Source organism: Simochromis diagramma, unplaced genomic scaffold, assembly GCF_900408965.1.
Source record: "Simochromis diagramma unplaced genomic scaffold, fSimDia1.1 OVJJ01000313.1, whole genome shotgun sequence".
Taxonomy (NCBI): Eukaryota; Metazoa; Chordata; class Actinopteri; order Cichliformes; family Cichlidae; genus Simochromis; species Simochromis diagramma.
The window spans coordinates 72220-96430 of NW_024387372.1; the positions used below are offsets into that span (position 1 = coordinate 72220).

A 24211-nucleotide genomic window follows, 5' to 3' on the forward strand; every position below is an offset into this window, starting at 1 on the left:
ATATATCGTTTCCTCAAACTCCCCTTTGATTTTACATGTTAGCACATCATCATTGCATCTCTTCTTAATCACTTTAACCTGATGTACATCCTTCCCTGTGTAATGTGTCTAGCTAATCAATGCAAGTGTCCAGCCTCAGTAATTCAATTACAATTATGTTGTGTTAAAAATGTTCTTCAGAGCAAAATAGCGGAACTATTTGAAAGTCTACAACTTTTTCAGGAGTGGAGACATGAAAATGACTTTTATTTTTATAGCACAAAATGAACAAAAGCCTGATGATAAAATGCAAACAATGTTCAGGGCATAAACAACTGCACTATACTGCCAACACAACAAGCTCTTTGCAAGCATCTTCACAGATAGCTTTAACATCAACCCGGGATCATCATTAGCTCTGTTAGCATCCTAAGTTCAGCCCGAGACTGTTCTGCAGGTAATAAAGGCACTGAGCTCTTTACTATACAATATAAAGCACCTAAGGCAACTGTTACTCTGATTTGGTGTTATATAAATAAAACTGAACTGACCTGATTTTAAGCTTTGCATTTTGTTGTTGCATTTCATTTGTTGTTGTTGTTGAAATATTGTTGTTAGGCATGGCGGTGGGCCATTTAAGAGTTACATCAAACAGAACTGATGCAGTAATATACTACCTCACGATTATTCTGTAAAATCTATAACTTGGACACAGCTTTGTCTCTTAAGTGGACAATGACCCTACAAAAGAATGAATAGCTTTTACAGTGTCCTGACCTCAAATCTGTCATGGTTCTGGGTCATTTTGACCCTGCTTTTTCAACTTTCTTGTATTTTGGTGTGTTTCCAGATTATGCTCATTATAATTATGTTCTGATTCTTTAGCTATCCTATGATGATGATGATGATTTCTGGGTTAGGTTTTGTTCTCTTGCCCTCGTGTTTAGTTTAGGTTTTGCCTGTGCTTAGTCTTCTCTGTCCGTATGTCCCTCTGTCTGTCCATGGTGTTTTGTCTGGTCCTCTGTGTCTGTTAGTTTCCTGTTTTATTCTGAAGGTCCTTGTCTTATGTTAGTGTGTTCAGGTTATGTTTCCCCTGTCTCGTCAGCTGTGATTTCTCCCAGGTGTGTGTCTCTCATCCCTTGATTACTGCCATGTGTATATAAGCCCTGTGTTTCCTTTGTTCTCTGTCGTGTTGTCTCACCCTCAGTTTCCGCTGTGTGTTCTGTTACCTGTTTTTGCCTGCCTGTTAGTTTAGATTTTCCAGTTTAGTTAGTCTTCTGTTTGATCAGCAGCCTGTAATAAATCAGTTTATTCTGAGTTTACTTTCGCCTCTGTGAGTACTGCATTTTGGGTCCTTCCTCTCTGCCTGCCTGCCAGCCATGACATCTTTAAAAAATTCAGACTATGCTTGAGAGTAAGGTCCCAGTCTGAAAGGAGGTGCTCAAGTATCCAACCATTATGTCAGAATCTTGTTATTGGCATCTGTTCAAAGTGCAGCTTGCTAAAATACATACATTGCAATCAATATAATCATTTTGTTCCAGCAAAAGATCATTTTCTTTCTGGCATTGAACTTCAATCATGAGGGTTTTTTTTAACCTGATGGGCCCCAAAGGGCACACACACACTCAAAATAAGTATGCAACAACAGTGACTTACACAGATGTAAAAACATTACCACACCAATACACTGAGGTTATAAAATCATAAGCTCAGTTAAAGCCATTCTCTTCCCCTTATCAGGGTCACCTATCCTAGTGAACACAGAGCAAGAGGCAGCGTACACGCTGAATCTGAGGCATGAAAAACCACACAGAGAGAGACAACTATTCACACCTATAGTCAATAACCTAAACCCACTAAGGCTATGTCCACACTAATGCCTTTTTGTTTGAAAACACATCATTTTCTCTCCCTTTTGGCCTCCCGTCCACACAGATGGCGTTTTCCCCAACGAAAAACGCAGCGTTTTGAAAATGCTCTCGAAAACGCATACATTTGAAGACGGTGCTTTCCCATGCAGCGTGGACAGCGAAAACTGAAACTTTCGAAAACGATGACGCATGTTAGTCATATGATGCAGTCATGTGACCAATTAAACAAAGATAGCGGAGGGCATTATACAGGAGTTGTTTTGTTTGCTCTTAATTTCAACAGCCCTATTAAAGATTAATATCAGTTTGTACATGCTCCAGATAGCTTTTCTTAAAATTCTTTAATTCTCACTCGCTTTTGCAACTTTGTACTTTTGTGTTACTCGCAGTAACAACTCCACCTCATTGTTAGTCCATTTAAAAAGCTCGGTGCTTTTCCTCGACATTTTGCCACGATGTTTCAACGAGCCGGAAAGTAAATAGGCGGCAGACAGAAATGAGGCAGGTCAAATCGTCTTGCGTTTCACGCATGCGGAGTACTGGAACGTAAGCGTTTTTGGCGTTTCAATGTGGACGTAGCCTAAGTGTATGTCTTTGGACCAGAGTATACAAAGAGAGCACGGGGAGAATATTAAAACTCGACACAGAAAGGCCCTGGTTAGATGGTAGATTTGAACTCAGAACTTCTTGCTGTGAGGCAGTGGTGCTAACCGCCAACCGCATTCCAGCATGGAAAAGCCAGGTGACAGGAAACATTTACATCTTGGCATTTATATTAATTAAACATTAATGAAGTTCTCGTTAATGTCTCCATGTCACTATGAGGCATTAGGACAGGGGGTGTTGCTTTTAAATGCTCTTTTATGAGTTCAGCTGCTAACACAGATGCTTTCCCCTTGCACTCATCCCTGTGCTCTCCCTGTGCTCTTGGACTCTATCTGTTCATAATTCCAACACAAAGGGCCTCAGAAAATGCACTCTCAGCCTCCTGTAAATGCAATTCATGACGAGGCTGCATAAGACTTTGATTGTGCCAGGAATTGGATCGCTTCGTGGCTGCAGCAGAAAGAGGGAGTGTTGGCAAGCACATTGGGACACATCGCAGTAGTATTCTACAGCTTGAAGAGAAAATGACTGAAAAAGGCTTGCAAACATGATCAGACATCAGCAAAGAAAAGGTTTGGAAACATCAACGTTTCATTCATTTAGTTAAAAACCAACATCAAATATTCATATGTGATACAGCTTGCTCATATGTAACCAGAGAATGCTGTTTGCTAAGTGGTCTCAAGATGGATTTTTGCATCCGTGTGTCCTTATATGCACTTGCACATGCCTGTTTGTGTTTGACTGACGAGGAGACAATGAGGGTGATGGAGAAGACATATTTGTTTGTGCTTTCGCCTCTAGAAGCATCTCAGATCTCTCTGGGTTTCACATCAGAAGGGTTTCCCAGCTGTGTGTCCGAGCCCTGTGGCAAAACTAGCAATGCGTGTGGGCATATGTGGTGGGGGTGATTGAAAAGGAATACACATATCATCTGCAGCTCGAAGAAAGAGAGTGTGAGACTAAGGGGACAGAAACACACTGAAATATCACTGCTGTTTGTCTATGAGGATTCAGGGTCAGGGGACTTTATTGGACATCATCTACCACTAACACGCACTGGTTGAGATCCAGAGATGTATATAGACTGCATCTTCAGACAGCTAAAACTCACTTGAAGGATTCTTTGTGTATTTGCTGGGTTGGCTGTGATTTTAATAACAATGTCACATTGTTTTTGGTTCACAGATAAGATGTTCCCCAAAGGATGTTTCATAATGAATTTCATGACTCAATGGGTTTGATCTGATACCTTCATCAGGCCACAGTTTCCCATTATCAGTTTTTTTATAGTAAAAAATAATTCGGCAGTAACAGTAATGGTAGCAACTCTTTGAAATAGTCTTTGCCTAAATGAACTAGTTAATTCATAAAGGGCCTCACATTTTTCTACATATTTTTTCTTTTTTTCCCCTAAATTCTAATTCTAAACAAATTAACCTTAGATGACCATAATTTAAGCAAAAAAAGAATAATAATTAAAAAAAAAAACACTTAGCTGGTCCTTTTATTTGCGGCTCTGGTGACAACTGTACCAGAATATTCAGCCTTTAAAAACCAGCCAGGTTGCCAGTGATCTGTTTAGTGTTAATTTCACTTCTACCCATTTAAATTTTCAGCTATTCACCATACCGAAATCCCACAAGAGAAGAACGGTAAGGCCCAAATACCTTAAGAAAACTCTGCCATCGGCCTAGCGGATGTTAAGCAAATAAATGTGTACTCCAAAAAAGGTCATCTGACGACAATCCCTCCAAGTGCATGATGTCCATGGAAGGTGTTTTTCTGAGCTAGTCAGCCAGTCACTGCCTTCCAAAAGACATCACTTTATATGAGCATTTGTTTCCATAGTGATCAAAGGTAAAAAGTTGTCTTTTCAGGTTTATACAGAGCGTTTCAATGATTCACCAATTCATGGTTAACCACGTGGCATTTTCTTTTGACTAGAGCATGGTACATAGCTTTCAGAGATAAGATTAGATTACATTTTTGTTGAAAGAAGAAAACAAAAAAGTTGAAGAAGAAAAATGTTACTTTGTATTAAAAACACAGACATACCACTACAGGGAAATGTGTCATAGTGTTAAAGTATGTGATCACCAAACCACTGTACATATACACATGAGAATAACAACAGCTGTTGTAAAGTGTTATGAAAGAGGTACTCATACGCAACTGAGAAGTCCTGAGATCATCTACTGGCAACGGAGAAAAATCTTTTTTGTTTCAAGATTGTGAAGGTTTAACAGGCAAAATAAATTCTAATTTCTTAAAGAAAAGGTAGAATACGTTCAGTAACAGGTAGAGAGACAACGTACATATGTGCCCAACTTGAGCTTTTTGAGAGGACATGACAGAATGATGGGAAATGGACTGCGAGGCAGGTGACAAGTTATTTTGGAAACACGGGGTTAGTGAAAAATAGGGAGGTGCTGAAATGAAAGGGAATAAAGACCAGGTGGCACACAATGGAGCTCTCCTTTGGTCCTGATCTATGGCTGTCTGCAGCTCTCAAGTTGTACTGGCTGTTCTTTCTAGAGCACTGCAGTCCTGGCCGTTCACTTGCCTGATCCTTAACCTTTTGATTTGATTTTGATTTGATTTTGATTTTATTGATTAGCATTCAAATTCAAATCTCAGTGAAAACAGTGAAAAAACAAACAAACAGTGAAAACAGAACAAAAATCTACCATAAAGAAGAAAGCATGAGACAAGGCTAATCAAAAGGTATTGGCTGAAGCATTTGCTTATTACGCCAACCCTTTTCACAAAATATCTTTTTGTATGCAGCTCCTGTACACAGGGCTTGAAGAAAATAATAAAACAAAGCAAAAACCAAACAAACAAACAAACAAACAAAAAAAACAAAACAAAGAAAAAAAAAAACTTTCCACCTTAGATAAGTAACTACATCAAAGCAAAAGAATCAAGAGGTTGTTTTTTTTTTTTCTCCTTTTTGCTCTTTTCATTCTTGATTTATATATTTTTCTATTACTCTATTTTTAAACATGTTTTTAAACAAGGAAAATGAACTACACCTTTTTAAATCACTGTCATAACTATTCCACAGGTTAACTCCTCTAACAGAAACACATCTCTGCTTTATATTTGTCCTTATCTTGTTTTTTTTAAATAAATCTGTTCCCCTTAAGTCATATTGACTCTCTCTGACTTTGAACAGCTTCTGAGTACTGGGGCAAAGCAAGTTATTTTGTGCTTTATACATTATCTGTGCCATTTTATATTCAACTAAATCATAAAATTTCAGGGTATTCAGATTAATAAACAAAATGTTAGTTGGTTCTATATAGCTTGATTGGTTTATAATTCTTATAGCTTTTTTTTGTAACTTGAAAATAGGAAGAGTGTTCGTTTTATATGCATTACCCCATATCTCCAGACAGTAAGTCATATATGGAAGCAACAGAGTACAATAAAGTGTGTATAATGTTTTTTTGTTCAGGACATGCTTTGTTTTATAGAGAATAGCAATGGTTTTTGACATTTTTGTTTTCACGTGGTTTATATGAGACTTCCAACTCAGCTTATCATCAATTATCACTCCAAGAAATTTATTTTCGTACACTCTTTCAATTTCAATTCCATTAACCCTGATTTTAGATACATTTTTCATTTGTCTAGTGCCAAAAATAATCAATTTTGTTTTCTTTATATTTAATGATAACTTATTTACATCAAACCAGTTTTTTAATATATTTAACTCCTTTTCCGCTGTAGTCAGAAGCTGTTCTAAGTTTTTACCTGAGCAGTACAGAGTGGTATCATCAGCAAACAATACACATTTTAACAGTTTGGAAACACTACATATGTCATTTATATATAATATAAATAATTTAGGGCCCAGCACAGAGCCCTGAGGAACACCACAAGTTACCTTCAACTGCTTAGATTTTACATTATTGAATTCGACATATTGATATCTTTCATCCAGGTAACTTTTCATCCACTTGTATGCTATCCCTCTTATGCCATATCTCTCTAGTTTATTCATTAATATAGAATGATCAATTGTATCAAACGCCTTTTTTAAGTCTATAAAAACACCAACAGTATATTCCTTATTATCTATTGCATTAGATATCCCTTCAACAAGTTCCATCACTGCCATCGAAGTGGACCTTTTCGCTCTAAAACCATATTGGTTATCACTTAGGAGATTATGCTTCTCAATATATTTATCAAGTCTATTAACAAATAACTTTTCTAAAATTTTTGAGAACTGTGGGAGTAGTGATATTGGCCTATAATTGGTAAACTGACATCTCTCTCCGTTTTTATGGATTGGAATAACTTTTGCTATTTTCATTTGTGAGGGAAACACACCAGTTTGAAAGGACAGATTACAAATGTATGCGAAAGGTTGCACTATATATTCTATAATACTTTTAACTAATATCATGTCAATACCAAAACAGTCAGTGGACTTTTTATTTTTAAATGTCTTCACAATGTTAATTATTTCTCTATGAGTTGCAGCACCAATAAACATGGAGGACACATTCTGAGTAATATGTTTATTTAGGTCGTTATTATTTCTTGACTCTGGAATTTCTTTTGCTAAATTAAAGCCAACATTTACAAAGAAATCATTAAATTCATTTCTTTCATTGCCTCAGATATGCAGTCCTGGACTGAGAATGTTGTCATAAAATTCCTTTAAAAACATTTAAGTTAAACCAAAATGACATGTCCTGTTCTCTTCTTGGCTGAAGACATGAGTATTGTGAGGCAGGATAAATGTCTGGGCTTGTGGTCAAGGTCCAGAATGAACCTGAAAGCTTCCACAGGACTTACTCAGGTTAGTCTCAATTAAAACTTCTCTCTCACTGGGTCTTGAAGTTAAATAGGTAGGAGACTGGAAATCAGCACTGCAACACTGCAAAGCCCTTGAATAGTCTATTAACTGATAGTTCCAAACACAAAAGCACTAATCAGTTAATCAAAATATGATCATTCATTTAAAAAAACGAACTCACACACACACACAAAAAAAACCCCACTTTTAGAATTTGACCTGGACTTGACCCTGTTCCCGACTGACTGTCCTCACTTATAAACTGATAGAAGCCTTCCAACTATGCCAGTCTGTAACTGTTGAAGTGGAAAGTTTCTCTCAGCATATTCAGATTTGTTAAATTAGAGGAGTGAATCATAGACGAGTGGGATCCTGCCAGTGAGTGGTTGAAGCCAATCTATAAAAACAGAGTATGCTGAAGCATGATGCACTTACTTAAAGGTAACCCATTCTGCTCATTTCCGGCTCCATACTTTTAATCTTAGTCTTTACTAATGTAACTTTGCATAATTCAGATGCCAACATAATACATAACTCAGAACTTCTTGCTGTGAGGCAACGGTGCTAACCGCCACACCACCGTGCTGTGCCCAGTCAAAAGTTGATGCTCCCAGAATTCCAGCATGGAAAAGCCAGGTGGCAGGAAACATTTACATCTTGGCATTTGTATTAATTGAACATTAATGAAGTTCTCGTTAATGTCTCCATGTCACTATGAGGCATTAGGACAGGGGGTGTTGCTTTTAAATGCTCTTTTTTTCAATGCTTGAAGCCTCATGATGCTTTTTCTAAGCCAGAACTGACCATGTTTGGACCAAGCTAGTATGCAAAGTTATCTGCCTGGGCTAGCAAGATTGGCTGGCAAGCTGTATGCAAACGCTATATTGGTGCAAAGCTCATCCAATTAGTGAGAGACTGAGATGGCCAAAAATGAAGCACAGACTTCTTGGATGGTCAGTGACAAAAAAGATATGGCCTACAGTGAGGTACATACTGTAGTTTCTTTAGAAATGTTCTAAAAATCAAAGACAGCACAACTTTGGTAGAGACGTCTCTTTCACGTTCTCCAGCCAGACAGCAGTTGACTATAGCTCCATGATTCAGTTAAAATAGAATTTTATCCACCATCAGCTGTAACTGTGCCCTCAAAACTGTAGCGGTGTTGAAAGAGCAGGGCTTTTCCCAATGAAGAGCGCTGCACAGTAATGTAAGTTTTCCATTTTCACCTCCATGTGGCAAAGCCTAATGTAATGCTGAGGACTGCCTCTTATGTCAGTGATCACACTTCTGTTCAAGGTGAGATTCAAATCACTGCATATTATTTACACTCCACTCTATCCCAATACGGTGAAATGACTTCAGCATGTGGTCAAAATTACACTGGTTATATAAAATGGGTATAAAAAGTTTGCTCGACAATGCATGGAGGCGTCAATAACATAAGAGACTGTCAAGGATCAAGCATTTCAAGTCACATACACAGTCTGTTACATATATTGCATTTTAACATGGCTATTACATTTTACTGACAGGATTTCAGGGTTCATCAAAGGGTGGAGAGGGTTAAGCTAAAATTCAAAGACTCCAGCTCCATAAATTCTTGAGTTCTCAGAATATCTTAATTTTGAGGTTGATGTGTGTGTGGCTTCATCACAAGCTGTTTGCAGTTCAGTATAAAGAGTGAGATGAGTTTGCATCTCTGAGCCTGTAGCTATGGTCCCTGCCCCCAAGATCCATTGTTTCCTCCAGTTAAATACATTTGTGTCACATGGACATTTTAACAAATGGGAGCATTAGGCCCCATCAGAAGTAATGCAGACATTATACCAAGCTGCTGTGTTAAAGACGTAGAAACCAAAACTTTTAACTTTAACAGTCAACGATAATCAGCAGATGGCCCGCCCCTCCATGAGCCTGTTTCTGTCGGAGGTTTCTTCCTGTTAAAAGGGAAGTTTTCCTTTCCACTGTCACCAAAGTGCTTGCTCATAGGGGGTCATGTGATTGTTGGGGTTTTCTCTGTATGTATTATTGTAGGGTTTACCTTACAATATAAAGCGCCTTGAGGTGACTGTTGTTGTGATTTGGTGCTGTATAAGTAAAATTTAATTGAAACTGAAATGGAATTGAAAAAAACTATGCTTACTGACACCTGCTCAGACATCCAAGAAAAGCTTAGAATACAACAGCTTTTTCCAGTTGAAAGCAGTTATTGGAGGTGTTTGGGGCATCTGACTAGGCATCCATAGAACGTTTTTTGGAGATGTTGTACAGCTATCCCAAAATATAACCCGAAATATACTCACTCCTCATTGGGGTTGTCACTAATGAGGAACGGATTTCCTCATTTGATCATGTTAGAATTTCTTTCTGTCAGCGATTTTTAGCACACTGTTGCCACTAATTGTTGTTTGCGTCTCAGTTTATATATGGGTGAGTTACTGTTGTCATTGTGCATTTCAGCTGATGGGTTCACATTCAGCTCAAGGCCTTGAAATTGCGTGGGTCAGAACTCTTTCAAATTATCCAATGTAGGTCAACAGAGTATCTTGCAGAAATGCACACAAACGTATTTCCTCTATGGAAATATAGCTGCACATATCACATAATGCATGTTTTGCACAGTAAAACTGACCAAAACAGGCTGTCTAATTAATGTCTGTAATTATGTTGTATTCCATGTATTCAGAACATAAAACGGATTAATAGTGAAAATAAAGAGAAAAATCCCTGCTTTGATATTTATCTTTGAAATAACTGACACATTCTCATGGCTGGATTATCAACACCCTGGGGGCACAACTCCATGGAATCCCAGAAGCCATGTGGTGCTATTACAAAAGCAAACTGCAATGAGGAACATGAACTGAAATAATGTTTTTTTTTAAATAATTCCAGTTATTAACTTGCTTAATTTTTTACATAGTACGGTATATGTGGCACTCGAGCGCATTATGAAAATATTAAGATAAAAGAAAGTAAGCATCACACAAGGAACCAGTTCATTTTCTTAATATTGCAGCACTATAGCACTCGTTGTTTATGAGTTCACTACAAAGAAAAACTAAAGTCGTGTCTCTTGGTAATAAACCTGTTACCATCTGCCAGGTCACCAGCAACCCATTAAGGTTATGGATTATGGTTGGGTTTATTGTAGCCACAAGTTTAATATGCATATTTTTAGAAACTAGTATTTTAAATTTCTAATGACATCCCATAAATGTTGACATTACAGGTTTGTTTTTTTTTGTCTCAAATGCTTTTCAATGTAAGTATTCCAAACAGGTGAAAATTCTATGGAAACCATAACCAAACACAAACAATACCCCTGATCCAGTTGTTAAGTGTGTTGATATTAAGAGGTTAAAGGCATCATTTCAAAGGGGCAGAAACTGAGATTTTTCCCAGAGACTAATAGTAGCTGTAGATAGAGTGTGTCTGTGTGTGATGCGTGTATAGTTATTGAATATATATAACCTGTTAAAATGTATGTATGGCCATTTATTAACATTCCCTCTCTGTGTGTTAATGTAGGTGGTGCCACTGCCCTGACACAACATCCAATTGAGGCTGTTTGACTCCAGAAGAGGGGGCTGATGGGTGAATTTTCTACTGAGTGAACCCACCCCCCCTTCCCCCTCAGCTTTGAACACAGTACAGACAGAATCTGGCAGGAAAGTGGATGCTTTTACCTTCAATATAAAAGCACTCCCATGGGGAAACCTCAGTTTATTGTAGGATTTAATTTTTTTATTTTTTATTTATTTATTTTTTTAATAAAGGTGCAGCTTTAGTGTGCAACAGAAACAAGATGTGTTTTGGGATTTCAGTATTGAAAATGCAATTTGGGAATGTGAAAATAATTGTGACTTTTTGAGTAAAGTCAGTAAATTAGTTTTTTGAGTGTACTTAAGAATGCATATATCATACACACATACATCAGAAACATCCATCACCAACGCGCGCACACACGTGTGTGTGTATTACTCCAATCAACGTTTTCGCGTCTATTTATCTATTTTATTTTGAAACACTTGCCTGGAAGTCATGTTGGTACAATTTCAAACCATTGACTGCAGCGCGAGCCCCGGGCTTCCAAATAAGGAATCCGGCTGTTGCTGCGCGCGGACACACAGGCAGGCAAGGACGCTCCAGAGCCGCGAGCTGGGGACGGCGGTTCCCGAGACACGCGCGAGCCCTCTTTGATGCGCCGCTCCATTCAGCGATCACATTCACCTGGAAGGCTGCGCGATCTGCGGACGAGAGAGAATTTCAGATTTGGAGAATAACTTTTTCTCAGAGGAAATCATAGAATTTGTGGAATTTAACTAAATAAAATATTACTGTCTTAAAAAGAGGATTTTATTTTCACAGTTAATGAAGAGCGGGGATGTTATCTGTGGGAACAATGTAAGAAAATAACAGCGGCAGTCGGGATTTTTTGAACCTGTTTCTTGCATTGGGCGCGCAGTCGGAACTAGCAGACATTCAGAACTCCTGTCTGAGTTTTAACCTCCTCTTCATCCTAGTAATGTCACATGTATTGGGCTCATTATAGGAAGAGATTTCCGTTCATTATCATACGTTTTGTGGACTTATCTTAGGACTTACCGTCTTTTGGAATTGTCGAATCCCCCGTGAACGCACCGAGCTCTGACCATTGTCATTATGCATCAGAAGGACTGGTAACTTGCTCAAGGTAAAATCTTTCTCTATCCTTTAAAAAAATATAACTCTTGCTGCTAACTATGAAGTTTAAGGCACACATATTTCATCAGCACAGCTAGTTTCGACGTGTGTGCGCTTCTTGTTTTGTTTTGTGAATTCACATTAGGCGTTTTTTCCCCTTTTTTGTTGCCACAATAAAAGAGAAAAAAATGACCGAACTCGCAAAATACCTGTAGATTTATTGTGTGTTGCAACCCCCTGTACTGTCCAGTGTAGTTGAGGGTAGCGCTGTATGCTCAAGTCACACCCAACCGTGCTGCGCTCAGTCAGTCGCACCGCTGTGGACAGTCGCTGTCTGAGCTAGTTGGTGAGCCCCAGAGGATGGAAGAAGGCGCGTTCCTCTAGGGAGGAACCGCCACTTATCTCCGTGTAATTTAACAACTGGTCGCTCATTCACAGAGGTTAAACTGGAGCCAGAGCGTCATTTAGGGAATTCCGAGAATGAGTAAGGACAACTCTTATTCTGACGATTAATCTCAGCAAAATTAATTTTTTTTTGTAAATATGCTTAACTTTACTTGACTCGTTGCACACGCGCGTTATTGAACACGTATTGTCAGTGTTATTTTTTTTATGCATTTCTAGATACTGCGATATTATAACCACCAGCTGAAATACAAATCTTATGCATTTTCAAAGCAGTGTGAAGCTTTGTCAGGGAGAGAGGGTTACATTTACACGCACTTATTCTGATTTGAGTTTGACATTAATGTTTTCAAACAACAAACAAAAACAAATCCCCTGTACCTATCCACAGTGCTTACTGGAGTCTGCGTTCTTTTAACATCATGGTATGAATAAAGACACAACCGGTCTAATCATCTGCGTCCCCTTTTTGACATCATCTAGCCTATTTGTTTCCTCGAGCCAATTTTAATCCTGGATATAATGATGAATCTTTTTTATGCTTTATGGATTTTACTTGCAGTAAAACACAACATATGTGCTCAAACTGTGTTTAGTAATAGGTGATGATAAAGCAGGGTGAAATTCTAGCAGAGGTGAAAGCAGAGACGGAGCAGGCACATGAGCGCTTTGAGCCCATCTCTGTGACAGTCAGCCTGCTATCACTCACTGACCGCCAGCAGTCCTATTTGCCAACAAAATGGGTTGTCATTCACTGTCCCCTTCTGGTGCAAGGAGCCTCCCTCATCTCTGCTACTGCTGCAATGTCCAGTCTTGGATATGCAGCATGAATGGTCGATGCTGTTTCTGTAAAACTTCAAAAATTGCATTATTATTATTATTATAACCATTATCATTGGATTTCCTTTACTTTAAAAATAGTTAAAGAGATAATTGCTCTTCTCTGTATATCAAAATATTAAACTCTGACATGTTAATTTTTCACATCATACTAATGGGGGGCGCTCTATAACACAGCCTATCCTCGGATAAGACTTAAGTCATGAACCACACGACAGGGAACATATAACCCCCACCCTTTAAGTTCCCTGTCCCTGAAAAACTGTACTGTATATTTTAATTTTAAAAAAAGTTTGGCATCTCAACAAGTGATCTAAGGTTGAATGACATTATTGAAAAACAGCCAAAAAACTGTTGATACTGGGAATTCTTGAAGGCTTTGCACCTTCATATGTTTTATACTGAAATGTTGTTTCTACCCATGAAAATATCAGAACTCAGTGATTGATATGAAAGATTTGTATCAACATTTCTGCGCTTGAATCAATAACTGTTCAACAAGATATTGTGTAAAAGCCCTAAGGCAATAAAACACCATTGGAACTCAAAATAATGAAATTCTTGTTGGCTTTGAAAAGCCCGATGCTGCGTATGCATTCCAGGTCAGATGCAAACAGTAGGCTTGAAAAGGTCACATTATATTAAATACACCCTTGCCGCGTTGATAGCAAGTGTCGTCTGTGCATTATCATTTTAAACTCAACTCTCTGCTCTCCTTTATCGATGCATTTAACACATGTAAAATCCCCATCACTGTCAGGGACTTTAATTCAGCCGATCACCCCTCCAAGCTCACCAAACCTTACTTTGAACCCATGCCACTATCTCTGTTTAAGACATGCTGCATTCTCCAAAATCTCATGGTGTTGTTTTAACACATTTTGACCTCTTCTTATTCTTGATTTTTAAGTTAAATGTTCAGATGACTTAAATTTGTTAGTTCAGGTTAATAACCCTGGGAGGTCTATATCATGACTGCCAACCACAGCCACAACTGTCGGATAAAAGCAAAATATACTTTTTGGATTTTTTTTAAATGGGTCAGTTAGAATCAGTATTAGTTGTGCCCTGTTTGTCAAGATTTGGAAGAAAAAAAAGGGTTAGTAACAAAGCAAGCACTTTGTGACTGTGGAGAGGAAGAACTACCTTTTAACAGGAAAAGGCCTCCGTACACTACAGGGGAAAAGAAGCAGAATTGAGGGTCATATGTCAACACAGAATTAATTCTACTAAACAGTTTAACTACAAAAGAAACAAAATGGTTGTTTAGACCTTCCAAACACTGACTGTGTTTTTCTTTTGGTTTTGTCATTGAAAGACAAGTACGTGTTTATGCGACTGTGCCAACAAATCCTCCCAACGGGTGCCACAAAACTCATCCGAGAGCCAAGTGTGTGATCCTTTGTAAGCATATGTATTTCTGAGACAGCGCCAGGTCTGAGAAGTCTTGTCTCACCCCCTCCCAGGTAGCGATATTAGCGGTCAGCTGTTTCTTCTTCGCGGGAAAGAGAGCAGATAACAGAAATAGACTCAACAGTAGTGCCCTGGCATGCACGGCTGGCTCCGAGCCACAGGGATGAGACAAGGCAGCAACACAACGCAGGCCTTTTCAGAAGCATTCATGCATGTTTTTTTAGCCTACATGTCTCCCTTTGTTTCTGCATTTTACAGTCTCCTGCAGCTTTGGAAAATAACCGCACTGTCGACTTGTTCCCCTTCCCTAGTTCTTCGCATCCACTGATCGCTGTCTTTTCAAACAAAGCTGCAGTGTCCAAGGGTGTGTGTTCTATCAGAGAAGCTCATATCTGAATTTGTGACATCAGAGGGATGAAGAGGAAATAGTGAGTCGAGGGGAACAGAGGGAGCCATTGAGAGGGGAGATGAATAGATGGGTGACGAGGAGACAGTCTGTGGGACGATAGAAGATGCATTAAAGGCGAGCTAGAGACAGAGAGCTGTGTGACGTAGACACACAGTGCCTTTCTGCTGCCTCCGAGCTCCACAGATCACTTTTTGTGTGACACCCATTACGTTTTGGAGTAAATACACAGCAATCAGTCAGCAATGACAGGCTAGTCACACAGGCGCTTTAAAGGTGAAACATGTCAACATCCAATGTCCTGAAAGTTTCTAATGGCTTCTCAACAGTACTGTGGGGAGGATATCTTTGCTTGGAGTGACTTAGAGGTTGACCAGATCCTGCAAAACCATTGGTTCCCCTAATTAGGGACAAAATGAGGAGCTTGGGAAGGAGCTTAATGAGCCTTGGCCAATGTGTATGTGTGTGCGCGTGCAAGTGTGAGAGTGAAGGGGGAACTGGCTGACAACCATGTAACCGCCACACTGACTTAACACAACGTGTGAAGCAGGGCTTATGAAAATAGTTGGCTGACTTAGAGGTAGGTGTAGCTGTAGCTTGGAGGTCATGGCAGTGTGCTTTGTGGTCTGATGATTAGTTTGAGGCCAAATGCTGGCACTGACACCTTTCTCAGACTCAAAGTTTTTTTTGTACATGATTCCTGACAAAAACAAGCACACTAAATAAAAACTTAGAGCAGGCATATACTCAGTGTATGACTTTTGACAAGCAGTGGGTATGCAGTCACAGACTCCGTTTAATGTGGTGGGGTCGGCCTGTTCTAAGGGAGATAATCACCTTACTTTTTGCACCTAAATTTAGCACCAAAATATAAATTGGATATAAACCATAAAAAGACGCTGTAAAATATTATTTTTGATAGATATTTGCACTGTTTCTGCAAAGCTTCAACTAGTGATGTATTGAAATGATGAGAGATAAACAAAACAACAGCATGGTTTGTGATGGGAATCGAGAACCGCTTCTTACAGAAAACCAGTAGTCCAATTCCTTGGAATTGTCAGCCTGTCTGCCTATTGATCCTGCTTATTGGTTCTTGCACTCGTGCTGCAATTGGCTGATTTCAGTTCACGTTTCACAGGGAAAAAAAGTGACAGTTTAAAGTGTGGATATGGACATTTATTTTTTAACTGCATCCAGAACACAAACAACCACATTATGCTGCTAACCCAACTTTGGTTCTTTGCACAGGCAGCATGCTAATCCTAAGCTAGCCAAGAACCCAGAGTGAAAGCTGAGTGCATGCTGACCCAAGCAGCCAGACCCTGAACTTTAACAGGTACCTGTTGAAGCAGTTTCCTGCTACAGCCTCTATTCATGTGTCTAAAGCAGAATCACTGTGGCGTTCACTTTTTTATGCTGGTTTTGTTTCACATTTGTGTCTGTGGTCATAATTGTTGCTGCTGTGCAAAGTGTTTTAACATCACAGACTGTATGATTGGATATTGTTGTCAGGGGAGAAAAGTCCTGCTTTTTAAGTGATGAGTGTTTATGCACTGTACCCCTGTTTATTTCTCTGCTCATTTACAGACAGAATGACAGCCATCTTTAAAGCAAAGGCAACGTGTTGTAATCACTTAATCATTCCTGTGCTGAGGTGTAAAAGGAAGGTAAGGTATCTGTTGTCTGTAAACAAGTGTCTGAAGAACAGAGGAGCAAAACTGAACTTAACTAAACTTCACTCTTTATACCACGAAGGTCAGCATCTGATCAGCACTGGTCACCAAATTTGTAGATTTCCTGAGTTTTTTTAAAAGTGCGTGTTGAAATGACACAATGATACTACTAATATTAGTGATATTATTAGCATTATGATTACTACTACTAACAATAATAATATTAGGAGAAATACTATGCCCAGTCAAGGGCAAATGGCAGATACCTAAACTCCAATAACCAGCGAGGATAAGCAATGAACTAAAGTGAGAAGAAAACAGCATAGTACTGGTACCGCAGACTTAAAGGTGGTCAGTGGTATAATTAAGTCTTTGGTTAGGAAAGCATGTTTTGTAGTACTGGTTTATTGATTTATCCAAGGCACTTGACACTGCTCACCATTCCAAAGAAAGAAGGCTTCAGAGTATTGAGCTATCTGAATAAGCAACAACATGATTTTACCACTGCCTTTCACGCTGAGGATAGTGTTGTTGAAACAGATTAAGGGCACCTGAGGCTTCAGTCTAAGTGAAACACAAAGCTGACTGTCCTGGTGTTCTTTATTTTTTAGATCATTAGTTATATAATTGATGGGGAGAGACTCACGACTATGGAAGACACCAACAAAATTGATGAGGACTTTCTGAGTAAACTGTGAATTCTTCTTTGTGCGTAAATCCAACCAAACAAAAGCAAAATTAATTAAGTGAAAATGAAATGTAAACAAAAAAAACCCTCACTTTTGCAGAATCAGAACTTGAAGACCTGGAGACCGATTAGGTTAGGCAACTGAAACGATGAACTATATTTAAGTGAAATAAAACACAACCACAGGGACCTGTACGTGGTTCGATTTATTTTATTGGGAATGTTAATGATGACATGATTATACACTGCACATCCTCTGTAATTGGAGGCACTTCCTCAGTTGCTACAGTTAGACAAGAACAAGTTCAGTCTGTCCTTGAATCCAGTCAAAAGAAACTAAGTGCAGCTCTCAGGATATACAAAAGGCTGAATAACTGGTAGATTTTAACATTGCAAGCCAAACCAGCTGCTGCTGCATGCTTTCTTAAACACTTAAAAATTCAAATGAACTTGCATTAAAGCGACTGGACTACTTTTTAGGTTTTTTTGAAGATGTTTCCCCTCTCATCCAAACACATTAAAAACACAATTTTTTCACAGGGTTAAATCTTCAGGTGCATTTTGAAAAAGTGCCACGCAGATTCAACACTGGTAGCAAATGTTTAACACAGCACTGCCACTAATATACACTGGTTGGACATCTCTTTATATGCAGTAATAGGTTCACCCCCTACCAGTTATTTATAAGGCCATGCTGGAGTTGTCTAATTATGTGTCTGTTTCAGTCTATGCTTTCAGTGTGATTTAAGATTAAAATACTTCTCTTATCTTTCAGACCAGAACAGTTTTGGGTTGTTGTTGTTTTTCAGATAATGCTGAGCTACATGGTAGCATTCTGTCCTGTCAGTGTTTGTTCTTCTTGCTTCCTTTGGCAGGCCTCTCCTTTAAATGAGTTCTGGAATCTTAGTAGACTTTTTCCATTTTTAGGCTTCATGCTCTTTAAACATTTAGGCAGCTCTCTGGAAAAGGTGTAGCCTTGAGGTGACTTTCAGTGTCTCTGTCCTAAAGGACATGCTGCTCATGAATACAGGAGCTGTTTTACAAAGATGGGCAGTTTTTTTTCATACACTGGGGGTAAAGTCAGACCAGTGCTATGCCCTAGACCTTGTTTGTTTTAGGCATTAAAATGATTCAATTCGACTTCTGGTTAGCAGCCCATATTGGTGGAACCCTTGTGTAGTAGCAGTTACAGTATGTTGGATCTGCACTGCATGGCTGTGAGCTAAGGTCTTCAATTAGCACGATTCTCTTGGTTGATTGCTATTTTTATCTTCATGTTAGCAAGTGTGTAAGAGAAGCAGAGGAAACACCTTCACACCTCAGTCTGCTTCTTGGAAAACCCGTGATGACAAAAAGACCCAGCAGACTCTGTTTAATACACACACACACACACACACACACACACACACACACACACACACACACACACACACACACACACACACACACACAGATAGATAGATAGTGTAAAAATAAAAAAAAATATTAATATTAAAGGCTTAGCATGATAGTTTTTTCTGTTTAGTCATTTCAGGTCAGAGCTGCTTGATAACTTGTGTTAAAGCCATAATTTTTTCTGAATTTCTATGTTTAAGTATGCTAATGAGGTATTATCCAAGTGTGCAAATGTGTGTGTTCTGGAGCAGAAATGTTAACATTACTCAGGTTCAATTTTATTCTTGACATTAGAATCATAAAAATGATAAATACTGTCAACAAGTCATGCCTTTAGGTACATGTTCTGTAAATCAGACTCTGAATAGTACACCCACTCTGTAAAAACACACACAGGAATAAAAATGCAATTTCTGGAAGTAAGTGTTGCTGAATTGAAGATTCTGTAGATTTTTACTAAAAAGAAAAAAAAAAGAATTTGGTGATATCACAGTTGATTTCTCACATAAAAAGAGTTATTTTATAATATTTTTAAATATGCAAATTAGAAATGATTAAATGGCTGCGTAGTTACTAATTTGCACAAATATCCAACAAATATATTAAAGTAAATTTGTATTTTGGACATTTTATTTCCACTAATTAAAAAAAAGAACAAAAAACAAACAGATGCCTTAAATAGGCAACACAAAACATCATAATGGACCAATGGAGAAAGTGGACTTTGGACATACTGAGATTGTTACCCAACTGTATCAACATACATGCAAAAAATGTAGCATCCCACATGTGAAAAGTAAGTACAACAATGGGACATGCTTTTTGTGTGTCACAGTTTGATTAAAACTGAATTTTCAGCTGCTCAGACATTAAGCTGGGGTTTGAATATTATTTTATAATGTGAGGCTTCTGTTTGCACTCTGAGACTTTGGGACGTTGTGAAATCAGAACATCGGTTTCTTCAATATTTCTCTGTTTTTATCAACCTTATTTCTTTGGTTTAACCTCTTGGGTAGTCGGGAATTCAGACATATGTGGCTCATTCTTAAAATGTCTGTTTTCAGTGTTTTAATCAATGTGTGCCTTTTTTCATTCAAAAGGAAATCACAAAAATGTGAAGAAAAGCTTCTGGCAAAAATCTCCAGGTATTAGCTGAATGTTCAAAGGCTTCATTATAACTGAACAGACCAAGCTTTCAAAAGAAGCCCAACTTATCTTCACGACCACGGCATCTCTTTCCCTCTGTCGTGCTGCGAGTTAAAGAAATGCCACAGAAATGAGCCACATGCACGTAGGCCTGTTCATGGCATTTCCCCCCCACGCACATACTGCACATAGACACCTTGCTTGTGAATTCACAGATGGTTCACTCTGCTTCCTCCACAGATTTCTCAGCAGTAGTGTGACCCTCCTATTGGCTAAAAATATGAGTTCTTATCAACACATTATGCTGCAATTTCTGCACTTTCCAAACTCCTGGCACTTCATTAATTAATTCATTAAATAATCATAGCTCCATGCGTAGTCTCAGAAGCATTTTCATAAGCGTTTTGTTTTATAAATCACCTCTCTGGCTCATTTTGTATAGCCACATATGAAATAATGATCATATGTCTGCACATATGCGTGTGTCTGATGTCTGTTTGCTTAAATGCAGACAGCTTTGCTGATCTTTTTCAGCATATTTCAAGAAAACAGGCACAGGTAGTTTCACAGCATGGGATGAAATGATCTTTTCTTCATCCTTTGTGATGAGACAGAGGGAAATCTTTGATCTGGAGTGGCTAGATAATCATCCGTAGCTAAGCCCTGATTTCCATCTCTATTCAACTCTCCCCTGGAAGCTCCACAAGCAGCCATCAACACTGGAACTAATCAGGGTTATTACCACTCTCCCCACTGAACGGCACACTTCTCCAGATGTAGGATCAGCTACGCAGCACTGAATAGCAGCGCTATTGTTTTTCATGTTGATGCTATACAGCGCATTGGCTATTTGCTGAACCGTCAGGCCGATAAGAAAACAAACAAAGAGGTAGACGATTTCTAAAATATGTTCTTCCTACCTTGTTTGAATGTTTATATTTCTATTTAAAACATCTGACATCTGATCCGAGAGTTCATTGTAGAGTAGTTTTACCTTCAGTAAAGATTTGCTCTGTTTTAAAACCTCCTTTAAGTCGAACTTTAAGGTCTGACCTCGAGTGATGGTTCTCCTTTTCTTTGTAGCTCGTGCCAGTATTATTTGTGTTTAGGGGTAAGGAATCCTAACAAACCGAGAGGAAAGGCTGGCTTCCAAAGTGTAATTTAGATGTGAACTAATGTAAGGATATTTAGCAAGAGTCCACAGCATCAAAGTAGGCAAATTCAAGTTACATGATTGCTTAAGGCAGCTCACAAGTTTCAAGTTGGATTCAATTTACTCAGGTCTCTTCGACGAGTCCTCGTGATCAAAGGGTTTTACATAAAGGATGATCAGAGAGTGTCCCAGCTCATGTGTGGGATATGTTAGTGTATGCTTAAAGTCAGCTCTCGTGTTAGAAAAAAATCATCTTTACATTTGTGTCCACCTCTCACATCTAAAGCTTTAGATTTACACTAGATTTATGCTCCTGTTTTATGATGTCATTTCATGTGAATCTTGTTCATTTAATCAATATTAATAGTTTAATACAATAAAATGATACCCCAGCTATCCCACTCTATTCTGACCAAACTATGCCATCCTCGTGGAGTCTATTTCTGACAAAGGCCCAGCATCCTTTAGCCCAGAACTACAATGTATGAAAAGATTTTGGGAAATTAGAAACATATGTGTTAACTTATATGAAATTATCCATGCATTTAATATTTATTGTATCTTTTTAAAATATCTTAAGAATAAATCTATAGAGAATAGGCATTTCTATTAGTTTGACTTTTCTCTAATTTTACCAATTTTTGTCAATAATTTAAAAAGATGCTTTAAAAAACTGTGAAATTATAGTAATTATTTGGACAGTGTATTAATTCATGTAAATGCTGTACTCTTTTTTTTATGGTGAAAACAATTAAATACATTTATGTAAAATCATAGAAACTATATTTACTGATATCTTTTTCTCATTGCATCAAAATTCACATATTTATATATACAGTATTAACTAATATTGTGAAATTACTTTTTTTTTTTTACCTTTTTTGTTTTGTTTTACAGCGCAGGAAAAGCGCACAAGTTCTCCTAGCATACATTTAGAGGTCATCTGGCAGCAATTTGTCATCTTTGGAAACTTTTTTGTCTTTTCCAAAATGGAAAACATGTGGCCTTAAAGCGCTGACTTTCCAATCTGCCACTGTCAGCTGTGCTGTACAACAGCTCTGCTGAAGTGAAGCATTTATTTGTGACCCCTCCACGTTTCACCTCATTACATCTATGATGTTGTTTTACTGCACTTACACGATGCTGCAGTTGGATACTGAGCTCGGCATATTTTGTCGACTTGAGCACTTGTTAATTTGCTGTTATGCCCCTTCATGTGGAGCTAACAGTGGGCTAAGAAAGACAATTAAGAAAACAGGCTAGATCAGTTTGAAAGAGCGCAGAATAACTGACATTTCTTATTTCACATTTTGTATTTACTTATTTTCCCTTATTTAATTTCTTATAAATCAATTTGTCCTTTTCCCCCCACAAATTTTTTTTTTGTACAAATATCTCATTTTCTTTGCTCTCCTCTCTTGTCTTCTTAAATTTCTCTTCTCCTTTGTCTTACTTCTTTTTTTTCCCTCTTCCCCATTTTTCTCTTAGATCTATAGTGCTTGATTTAGCTCTCCTCCTTTTTCATCATCTCCCTCTTCAACCTCACAAGTTTTCTCTTCTCAAATTTTGATCATCTGTGCTCTTTTCTTCTGAGAGCCATTGCTCTTAATGCTGCTTTCTCGTCCTCCCTTGCCCTTTCATCTTCTTCCAGCTCTTCTTCTCTCCCCTCCTTTCGTCTCCTCTCCTCTCTGTGTGATGGATGGTGTGGGTCAGCATGTATCCTCTGACAGTGATAGCCTCTGTCAACTGTTCAGTGTCTGTGGCCCTCAGTGTTTTCCCTCTTTCCCTCCACAACTTTATCGTAGGTCTTTTCAGGTCATTGACTTAAGAGAAGTGGAAGAAGAGTGTTATTTGCTACTGTCTCACTTCCGTCCCGAAGAAACGGGAGATTTAATCCTGAGGGATGGTACAGCCAGTGGCTATAGACTCGGCTTCTGTTACAGTAAAAGCTGCTCGCTGCAGCTCTTTCCTGTTTTCCCAGAACAATTCACATTAACTCCAGTGCGTCCAACGAGACCACAGTCTTTCAGAAAAAATGCAAATTTGAGAAAAAACTGGTAAGATTGTTGTAAAATAAACCCAGGCAATTTGTGAAATTATGCTTGTAGAGACATTGAAGGGTTTCATAAGGTTAACTTTAAGTACCAACACCAGAAATATTAAATCTACTCTATTTATTTTGTTGGCTTAAAATAAGGAATACAGAGATTAAATCTAAATAAATAAAATTTAGTAACACTGGCAACCTATAAAATAAAAAATAATTCTTAAAGAGTAAGTTCACCACGGCTGCAAATGTGAACAATTGTAAGAACCAGAAAATGTGTAATTTCATTTTACCTCAACAAAAATATGTCAAACTGAACAGCTAACATCTTTCTCCCAGTATACCCAGTCTCTCTCCGCCGCACATGTCCAAACCAGCTCAGTCTCTCCTACTTTAGCCCTTAACCATCCAACCTGAGCTGCCCCTCTTATATACTCCCTACTAATCCTGTCCATAATAGTGGCTGTCAGCAATGGAGCCAAAAGGTCACCCTGACTCTTCTTAACCATCTTGCCTGTCTTGCCTGTAGATATGAGGCCAGATGCTTTCAAGTTTAGGGCATGTGGTGACTGTGAATATGAAAAAATAGTGATGAAAATAGTATGTGTATGTATATGATTTTGTTACAGCTACTGATCTGAAAAAAGACATAGTCATGATTTCCTGGACACATTCCTGGGGTAACAGAACTGCAAATAGTTCATGTAAGGCCATTAACAAATAACTTGAATTTATGTAACGTGAATAGAATTCATCTATTCATCTTGAAGACGCAAATTTAATATTTTCTTTGTGTGTGTGTGTTTGGTCTTTACCAGCTTGCTGGTGAACTATGATTCTCTAAGGCTGCTGAAGACTCTGTTAGTTTTAGCAGCTAGTCTCTAATGTTGCTGATGTTTGATGCAACATTTTTTAAGAGAATTCTCTCAGAGCCATCTGCCATTCGATGTGAGGTTAATGAGAGCAGGCTTAAAACCAAAGCAATCAACAAAAAGTAACTGTTACAGCTCTTATAGAGTTATTGTTTTGTGCCCTGCAACACTTCACACAGTTTTCAGTTTTCCTTTATCACGTGTAAAAC

At 38.3% G+C, this 24211-nt stretch overlaps 1 protein-coding gene across 10 annotated transcripts in view; it reads left to right on the forward strand.

Annotated features, from left to right (window-relative positions):
* Positions 1–11388: 11388 nt before the first annotated feature.
* Positions 11389–24211, forward strand: part of adgrb1a (adhesion G protein-coupled receptor B1a) — a 218172-nt gene continuing 205349 nt past the window's right edge. For 6 of the 10 annotated variants that reach the window (XM_040008482.1, XM_040008476.1, XM_040008483.1 and 3 more), the window contains exon 1: positions 11390–11971. The gene's annotated coding sequence lies outside the window, so the exon portion shown is untranslated. Of the gene's footprint in view, positions 11972–16276; positions 16696–24211 lie in introns of all 10 variants that reach the window. The other 4 variants (XM_040008479.1, XM_040008477.1, XM_040008478.1 and 1 more) reach the window with 4 other exon arrangements.